The sequence below is a fragment of the Ruditapes philippinarum genome, unplaced genomic scaffold (genome assembly GCF_026571515.1).
Source record: "Ruditapes philippinarum isolate M1 unplaced genomic scaffold, ASM2657151v2 ctg2099_1_1_1_1, whole genome shotgun sequence".
Classification (NCBI taxonomy): Eukaryota; Metazoa; Mollusca; class Bivalvia; order Venerida; family Veneridae; genus Ruditapes; species Ruditapes philippinarum.
Genome location: NW_026854602.1, coordinates 57,494 through 68,189, shown reverse-complemented (window position 1 = coordinate 68,189; position 10,696 = coordinate 57,494).

Here is a 10,696-nt window from a genome sequence, read left to right as displayed (position 1 = left end):
TTGAAATGAATACATTATATTTGAATATGAAAATATTTTATTTTAACAGCATCGAATCAAAACATTTCAAGTGAAGAAAAAAGTAGTAAATCAACATTCACGAGTCATAATAAGCTTAACGATATGCAAACGGATATGAAAATGCAAAATGCATTGCAACCGAATGTTTGATGCTTTTACAAACGCATTTGGACAAGAAGTTTTCCATTTCTAGGAATTTTACATCCATGAAAGTTTGCAATTAAATTGACAAATGGAAAACAAACAACGCTGTAAAATATAAGACGCCGAGACGTCCCGTGTTTCTGTCACTATTTTCATTTTATTCATTATTTTAAGTAAATTGGTTTACAATGAGCACATTTAGTACATGAATTTCAAATATTGATGAAAACAATAGAAATGTATAATTTCGATTTTCATATTAAATATTTCTTGAGCACACAAATGTTAAAAGAGTTATACTTGATTTAAAATGATCATTATGGTTGTGTCAGCTCTTAGTTGATATATACATGTGTAAATCAGTGCAGTCTAGCTTCAACAATAGCTCGATTAACGCTAATCTTCTCGTGTTAGTTAAAATGGTTTGGGAAAAGGTATCCTTTCACTGACCAAATACGGTACTATGTCAATAACAGCTGTATTCTTGGTATACAGGCAAAAGACATAGTAAATGAAATATTTCGTGTTGATGGGAACAATGTCACACGGTGGTGTAGGAATTTAAAAGTGGTGTGCATTCGGTAAAAGATGCACCTCATGCACGCTGTTCGAAAACTGCAACTTCGCCAAAAATAGTTGTAAAATTAAAGGATTTGATTGCTACTGATGCAAGATTTACAACTAGGTATATAGTTAAATGCGTTGGTATCTCTGTAGGAGCCGCTCATACATTTCTCAGACATGATTTAAAAATAAGAAGGATAAATGCCAGATGGATACCCTATCTCTTTACAAAAGAGCAAAAACTTGCTTGGATAATAATCTCCAAACAATTGTTAAAACAGTTCCCTTAATACAACAATCGATCTTTTGCAAATATCTTCACTGGCGATGAGACATGGGTTCACTTTTATGAACCCAAGCAAAAGATACATTACCAAATATGAGCAAGAAAAGGAAATCAAAGACCTTGCATAGCAAAACGCACCATGAGCGTCAAAAAGGTCATGTATGTTGTATTCTCTACCAGTCAATGTCCTGTTATTCAAATTGCCACACCAAAGGGTAAATCTGTAAATGCCAAGTTTTAATAAGGCAAGGTCCTTCATAGATTTAAGAAATATTTAAAAAACCGCCGACCGCAACTAGTCTCCGTGATGTCAGATTGTTGCATGACAATGCTTCGTTACCCAAAGCGGGCACTGTCCAAGAATATCTGAAACAGGAAAAGATTGTCGAGCTTCCGCACCCTCCTTTTTTCGCCAGATCTTGCCCCTTGTGTTTTTTTCTTATTTCCGAGGCTCAAATAACACCTTGCTGGAAGAAAAGATCAATCGCGAAAGAAAGTTCGGTTCGGCTTTTTAGCAGTGTTTGAACAGTATACCTCGAAAAGATTATGAGAACGCATTTAAAAATTGGATTATGACTAAAACGGTGATGAGAATTGTGAAGGATTGAGATAATTTTTTCTGTACTGTTTATTAAGCACTTCTGACAATTGACCTAGTTGCATTCATATTTGAATACCCATCGTAACACAATTTGTCTACACGTGGATTCATTTACATTTGACATATATGTGCAAAACGCGAGTTTTTTTAAAGCAATGCTATTCTGTTTCCATGGTTTCAGACATTTAAATGGCTTTTTGACATTTATATATATATCTTTTTCTTTAGCTTCAAGATATATAAATGATTTACAATAGCAAAATTGGAAGGAAACATATTATAATATTAATATTATTTATCATGCAACTGCTATGGTAACTGCCCGATAACAATTGCCTGATAATTATTTTTGATATCAGGTCAGTAACCTGATATCAAAAAAAAGCCCCACCCATTTTTAACGGACTTTTTTCAATTGCTTATATTCTCATTTTCATCAGCATGTGAATTCTAAAATGTAATCTCATACCCTTACAAGTCTTGAATCAAGATGCGATATTTATTTATTTTTATTTCGATTTCAATTACGAATAAATTAGACAGCGAATAGTTTTAACACCAACTAAATGAGTGACGTCATAATTTATATTGCAAATGATATCATCAATGTTCACGTCATACTATACAGGTAAACTTGACGATTTTCTTTCAGAACTTGTAAATGTTTACTTTATTTTGCCGGATTATTATTCAATAAGTGAACAAATTGTTTCGTTTAAAAAATAAGACGCATGTTTGTGTACAGTAGCTTGTGTTTGATTGCCGATTTGACTTTTGTTTGATTGAAATTATCGTGAACTTTTGAATTTGACAATTCAAGACAAAAAGTGCAGTAAAGTTTATGTGATCCTAAGGGATTTTTTTGATCGATGTTTAAATTAAAGGTAAGAATTTTATCTTGTTAGGCCTACATTCTGTTGTATCTTTTATCCGAGTCGTAAGAAGAAATGGCCGCCATTTACAAATTCTAAGGTTCAGGGGCGGAGGCAAGCCTCGCCCTTTCTAGTCCATATAAGCCTCGCCTGATAAAATTGATATCAAAAGACAGTAGCATGTTATTCTCTATATATAAGGAACGTGTATAACCTATTCAGAATTATATGTGACCAGCTGCTATAAATTTATTTTATATGACAAGTCAATTTACCCTAGCAATTAATTCAACCGGTTTACACATTTTATCATTTTGAAAGTAAAATGTATACACAAAAATAAAAACCAAAACATATGATTATACTCAATAAAAACACACATCTAAACTATTTTGTTTGGTTGGGTTTAACGTTTGACCAGCTTAGTAAATTGCATTTGGCGACTTTTTCTAAGCTTTTCTAGTGGATGAAGACCTCAGATGTCCCTCCGTACATTATTTCAGGTATGAAAGTGCACCAACAGCATAAAATGCCATTGAGAATGCATATTAATTCTCAAAAACGTTTCAAAAGTTACACAACTTTTGAACAAACAAACTTTACAGCAACACTTTACATAGACCTACCTTTATAACCTAAAGTCAAGAAATCAATATCAGACAGAATGCACTTAAAATAGTTTTTGTAACTGCAAGAAAAATCGTGATTTCCTTCTTTAATAATAATAACATCGTGGTAATAGATATCCCAGTCGATAGTGACAAGCATTATTTTATTTATGTGACTTTTACATGAGACAGAACTTCGTACGTAAAATAACAGCTTAATGTTTACTGTACTGTCTTCAGTATGCTCGAAATGTTGGTCAATATTTGTTTAAAATGCTCATGTTTTATTCTAAAATATGAAAACAAAGTTTGTATTCCAATTATGATTAACGTCTTTGCGTGTTTAATAACAGAGACATTTAATTTATGTTATTTATGCTTGATTGTATATCCTGATACAATTTGTTACACGTGCAATCCTGAATTGTTTTATCACATGATTATACCTAATAAGAGCACACTTCTTAGCTTAATAAATAGTTAATGTTTCGAGCATTTCGCGTTGATCAAAATAAAACAAAAAGAAATGAAAGTTAAAAGCAACCTCCCCCTACCCCAAAAGTCAAATTTGAAAATTAAGCCAAAATCATGCACGACACAGGATCGTCTACACCTTTACAAGAACCCCGACTGAAGAATGCACATACAATGATTTATCATTTAGAATTTCAATGGATCAGCAGAAGTGTTCATGCGGCGATGATCACAGCACCCTCAAGGCAAAACTTTTGTACTATTCTATAAAAAGCGGCGTATGGTCCACAAGTCAAAATAATGCATGCATTGTGAGGCGGAACTAAACGAAACATAAATTTGGGAAGGATTCAAAAGTTATGATTATCACATGATAAAATTAAAAGGCAGGCCTGCAATATTTCCGTAGGATGATTATATAAAAGTAATGAAGGAAAACTAGAATCTTCCAAAACGAAAGATAATGAATTGATAGAACTTTTACCATATATACAAAAATGTTATTCTTAACTCTTAACATGCTATTTTTCTTTAAAAGATATGTCCAGCTTTGAATTTGGAGCAGTCCATTTAAAGCTAAAAGGGTTTTCATATCAAAATACAAAAATTCAGCTGCCAACTGTATATAGCCTGATCAGATTGCACGGATGTGCAGGCTGGCCTGGCTCTATACTGGTGGCAAAGGCACTTTGGGTTCCTGCAGGTTAAGGGTTAATGATTTTAGAGTTTTAATATGTAAAGGACTACAGCCTCTGTTCGACACAAACAACACTGATATAACAATGAAATAGGAAAAAGAAACATGATATAACGTTTACAGAAGAGCCAGTACGGTGGACTGACCGCCGAAATGTGATAAAAACTTGTTAAATTCGGCAAAACAAAACCCCAAATAAACAACTAAACAAACTTAAAAGTATATGCAATATACTATATATTATAGTTCAACGTGAATATGTCTTGGTACATGTACGATTTCTTATGACAGAAAGATCAACAACATGTGAAAATAACAATTACTTGAGTTTTGTTACTTTTTTATATGCTTCCGTTATTTATGTACATTGGTTGTAGAAACAGAAAATACAAAATGTATACCTGTTGACATTAATTCTGTTTTGGTTATAACTATACATTAGTTGATTATAATTGTCAGACATAACCTTTTTCATAGTATCTTAAATCTTCTTTTGGAGGTCAAGTACAAACATTTGTTTTACTACATGTGCACCCTCTGTTTTTCTTTACATCTAAAACCACATAACTACTTTCATCCCGAATCATTTCCAAATATCATGACCAATCACCGAGGTGTTCCGAATAATCATTTTTTTCTTTACTGAATTATATTTCTTGAGGATTTTATGCACACCCACCGGTAACAATATTGTAAATATTTTATCACTAGAAAAATTGATTTACTTAATATGTATTTGGGATTGTATATCCTGGAGTAATTTGTCACAATTTTAATTTGTTTTCTTTTTTCTTATATTTCAATGGCGTGATATTTATTGGATAAAAATAGTATTCTAACAAATTTAATTGTAATTCATCACACAAACGTTTATGAACAGGCTTAAAAAACAGACGCTGTAATATGTTCAGTTTTGTCTTTTTGGGAGTTCTATAGCGATCCATGTCTTTCTTATTTATAAAAACAAACGATTTATCTGATGCGTTCTTAAGTGACTTCCAATTGGTTATCACCATTGTTCTTATAGCCGTACCAGAGTATTACTCTGTTTCAGCTTACATAAAAGTTACGGTTATTACCTGTCACAAAGGACAGATCGGTATTTTAAAAACTTTTTAATGTTCAAATAATAAAGAAGCAGGAATTGTATATGAGCTCACATTACAATATTATATAGCAACTCAGATAGGTCTTTAAGGTAATATACAAAAATATAACTGAATAAAATTGTGCACTTTTGTGTATCTACAGACAAAACTGTGGCTTTGTTGACAAGTTATATCCTTTTCAATCTGTAGGTAACAAAATTAATGTTATCAAGAAGTTCAAAATCTGTACTTTAATATTGTTGGAGCTTAAAGTTTAGAAAGCTATGAATTTGCTGTGTATGGATTGTTTGTTTTGTGATTAACATGATCAAGGAATACGTAGATTGAGAATTTATCAGTAAATTTTATTGCAAATGTGGAACCCATGCTTGCAATTTTCGCAAAACTTACTTAAATATCAGCAGACTATTTTCTTCCGGAGCATTGTATTCTGAGTGCGTACAATATTCATGTATAGTAAATTTAATATCCATTCTATGTTGAAAATCTTTCAAGAAACGGCGATAAAATTGCACTCAACCGCCTGACCATGTTCTTAAAAGGTGTCTTAGATTGTAATAACATTCATGTCATCGGTTGATTTGAGGATGCACATTAACTGTTAAATCTTTGGATTTGTTTACATATTTCTGTACGCAAGAGATACAATGCTCAAATCACAAGTGGTTATCATTCTTAAAGTATGAATTACTTTTGTTTTATTACATGAAAGAAATATTTATCACGACACAACCAGCATGTTTTGAATATATATGTATAATTGTCTGTGATATCGTGACAAATGGCCACAAACATTGCAAATTAAATATCCTTTCCAGACAGCTTCATTGAAACATAAAGATGGCAGTCAAAAAAAGGCTCTACATTTATAACATAATTTACAAATGAATCAACATTATGAGGGAGATTATGGTCCGCTTCAGACGTTTTAAAATAGCAAATCACAAGTAAGCACTCTGTTAACAAGCAAAGTGTTATTTGAAAGATTTTTCTAAGCAAAAACAAATATATGGCATTTTTTTACCAATTAACAGTACATGTAGTTAGTTCAAAACAAGTCATACAAGATCAGTATAATTGTTTCTTAGAGATATCAGTACATTTTTATAATGAGGACAAGTGATTACAAGGGAACATCTAAATATTGTTTTCATCCCCCACGGCTCTCGTTATAAGAATGTGCTCAGTTATTTTGTTTTAAAATGACACCATACAGACATTCATTTTAAATGAAGGGAAATATTGTAATACTTGCTTCAAGAAGCTATTATGTGTAAAACATCACTCAGTATTGACATTAAAAGACATTCCAACACTATCCTACAGAGCGTCTCATGCATTCCTGCTTTTTTTACAATCTGTCAACTGTTGTAAACAATTTGTAGCAGAAATTTCTTTTTTACATTATTCTGTAGTTTTCGTCTATACAAAACAGGTCCACGCAATTTCGTAATTAAATTTGATTAATTGTAAAAAAAACCCATTAAATTAATCGCCCGAGCATTCGGAACTTCTTTCACTGCTATCATTTTTTTCTTTACATAGATTTTTTCTATATCAGTCATGAAATGTCGTCCAATCAGCTTTGGACGAAGAAATTAAATTAGGTAAGAAAATTAGGTTATCGCATGGGCAATAGATTGTCATTTGTCAATGTGTATCAATACGCATCAGTTGATAAAAACAATAAGAGCGAAATGTAATAAGTTTTGGAAAACGTTTTATTCGCATAAAACGCAAAATACGAGTTTTGCAACTACGATTAAAAGATAATGCGCCTGCATCTCCCTAGGTGTTTGTATTGTTTTCAGATAGATATTTTATTTTATATATGTTGTATGTCGTTTGGTGTATAAGTATAAAAAACTATTTGTTTTCAAATTGACGTTTTTTAAAAAAAATATTATTCACAAAACATTCAGCATAACATGCCAAACTGAGTACATGTTAAAATGTTGAATTATGCAAAAGGCGTTAACAGTTTGCATTACACTTTACCGTCAATGGACAGGGATAATAAAGCCGAACCTTCAATTATATTCTTCTTTGCTGTTAGGCTTCTTTTTTCTATTAAGAAACAATTTTTATATCTCGTTTATATCAAATTTAAAACAGTAAAATCAAAAATATAAGTGTACTAGTTTCAGCTTTTTTTCTTTACGATCCCCTTTATAAAAATGCCCTTTATAACAAAACAATAATAAGTTAACTTTCATTTCAACATATTTTAATGAATGACAACCATTAATAATGAAACCACATGAAGTGTGACCGTTAGTGATGAACGACAAGAAAATTTGATTCCTTTTAAAACTTGATTACCTATAAAGACGTTTTTCTTAAAGATTGAAACCAGAATCACATAAACCATGTTTCACAGAAAGCGTATACATAGGTGTATCTTTGCCATAAAATAATTATAAAAGGAACCGTTAAAGATATTTATTATCAACTCTTTCTAAAATTACACAATTGCATTGAATTTGACTACAGCATCCTAAAATGCTGGTTTATTTCCCCCAAACAAAGGTCTATTAAGAATCTAGACATGTGATAATCTACGACCTGGTTTTGTCGATACATTTAAAGTGTTTTTTTTATAATTATACTATTATGTTGAGAAAAAACAAAGTTATCTGGTACAAAAACAAAAAATAAAACATGCAGGGATACGTTTTAAAGTACATTCTAACACGACCCGCATTTTTCCCTATTGAACATAGAAGAACCGAAAGTGTGTGTTATTATGCAATAGAGTCACTGTTTGACGTTCTATATTTAGACATGTGACGTAATCATTATACATGTGACGTAACCACTATAAAATCCGACGCGCTGACAATAAGTACGGAAACAAATCAGGCGCAATTTTGCTTAATACCAGGTACGGCTGCATTTATTTGTTTATGTCGTGTTAGAATCGAAATAATATATCCAAATCGGTGATTTTATCGCTGGATAACATCACTGTTTGTCGTTCGGATGCGCATCATTATATCACTCGGGCTACGCCCTCGTGATATAATTCCTCGCATGCGAACTCCAAACAGTGATGTTATTGAGCGATTAAATCACAGTTTGGGATATACTATTTCTTAAACAAAATTAAATTACCACTTATAACGCTTTTCTCAAATAAATATCATAACCTTACCATCATATGGTAATAAAGTTAAATTGAGCATACTTTGGCATTTAGTTGACATTTATCTAAATGTAAATTGCATTGTTTTGAAAATTACTTATTTGCTTTTCCAGGGAAATTTCAGATGGTCGATCAAATAAATCCGTGAATAATTTGACTGTCTTGATAAGTCTTATAAGAATAATGATACGACGTAGCGAACATACTGGTCGGGGACCATCAACCGGACACTTTTTGAACATTTTTCCATACAGATTTCATAATTTTAAAGCTGGAGATTTTAAAATATGACACAGTACAGCTAGGTTCTTCTCCTAACTAAAAAACTAGATTGTTTATTTCTGACTATGTTGACACTTATATCTAAGGCCCATCAAGGAGGGTATCAAAATTACCTAAATTGTCTACACTACAGTACCATGTGTCCGGACAGATATGTACATGATAAGATTTAATTCAGATGAAAGCTTGGGTGTTTTGATATTTGATTTGTAACATGATATACAATATGTTAGCAACAAATGCTGAAGTTTTGGATATTCTATTATTCACTCTGCAAATGATTATAGCTGGTATATGAGGTCAGGCATTGCTTTCTTGGCCCCCAAATTTCAACGTCAACATTCTTGAAATAGACATTAAAATATTACCATTTATGGAGGATGAAATAAATTTATTTTCATAATTTTAAAAGAAACATGCACTTATTGCTGATAAACAAGTGACTGACAACCACTGAACAAAGAAAATACTAAAATAAGCATTTTTGGGGCCGTCGGGTTTGGTGGTTGTCCGGTTTTGGTGGTCCCCAACCAGTACATTGAAACTTTCGGTATATTTGTAAAATATAAAAAGAAAGATCAGTATAACGTAAGAACGACATTTTGAAACGAAGCCCCCAACAATACCCAGCCATAAAGGGTTATCGGTAAAGCACCCTGCAGGGTACAAAGCAAAATGGATGGTACAAGGACGAATCATATCTAATGATTAACAATTTAACAATGAAAATCATAGAACATTACGGGACACAAAGAGACACCGCCTGGGAAAGGTCAGTTGCAAAGAACGCTGTTGTGGAGTTTAAAGGTTCATTTTACTTTACTCTCAACAAAATCAACAACAACAAAAATCTATCAGAATATCTAAAATGCATTTAAAAGTATTTATATTTTGTATTTTCGTTTTGTCGCAGGGTGACAACAGCTCATTTACTTAATCCTAAAATATGGTAAAATGCAAAATCAATGTATTTTTAAATTAAACGTACAGGAACATATTTATAAGTAGTGAAAAATTTCCAAAATCTTATAACATTATGAATATGATTATACAATTTTCGGCTTCTCTCTTCTCTTTGTTTAATGAGTTTCACGTATTGAATATGTGAAAGCACCGGCCACAAATTACATTAGAAAATGAAAACTAAAATCATATTCAAAAGCGTTTGTAGCTATGCAACTATCAAAAGACTCCTCAACCGGACTTAATGAACAAGACTGTTGAACACTGGCACCGAAGTCAAATAATAATCCTTGAGCCTTACGCAAATCGTATGACAGCTTTCTTAATTCTTCAACGAATGCTCGTATTTCCAACGTTTCTAATAAATAAATGATTTTTTTAATTACTTATTTTTCTTTCTGTTTAATGTTAATACATGTATAGAAAATTCTGGAAACAAAGTGATCCCTCGGAAGCATTAATCACAACAAAATTACACAAGAATTGCAGACTCGGTTTGATTGAGTCTGTACATGAGAGATAATGAATAAGTTCAACATCCCTCACGCCCCCTAGCATCCGCTTAGCGGGACTCAATTCTCAACACTTAATAGTGCTGGCATCAATAATCCCGAAGGACCAGAAAATATAACAACACTGAAGTGAAGTGCGGGGCAACTTTTTACAGCTGACACACGGCACTTGACACCTGCTGTTGTGAAGTACAAAATTCTGGGAACGAAGTGATCTCTCGGAAGCATCAATCACAACAAAATTACATAAGAATTGCAGACTCGGTTTGATTGAGTCTGTACATGAGAGATAATGAATAAGATACCATAATAGATACCATAAAAGATAATAGAAAGCCATATTAGAAATATGTTGTACGTTTATTATGTTTGTACATTTTCACCTTCTCAAATAAATGGTATTATTACTTATTAAAAT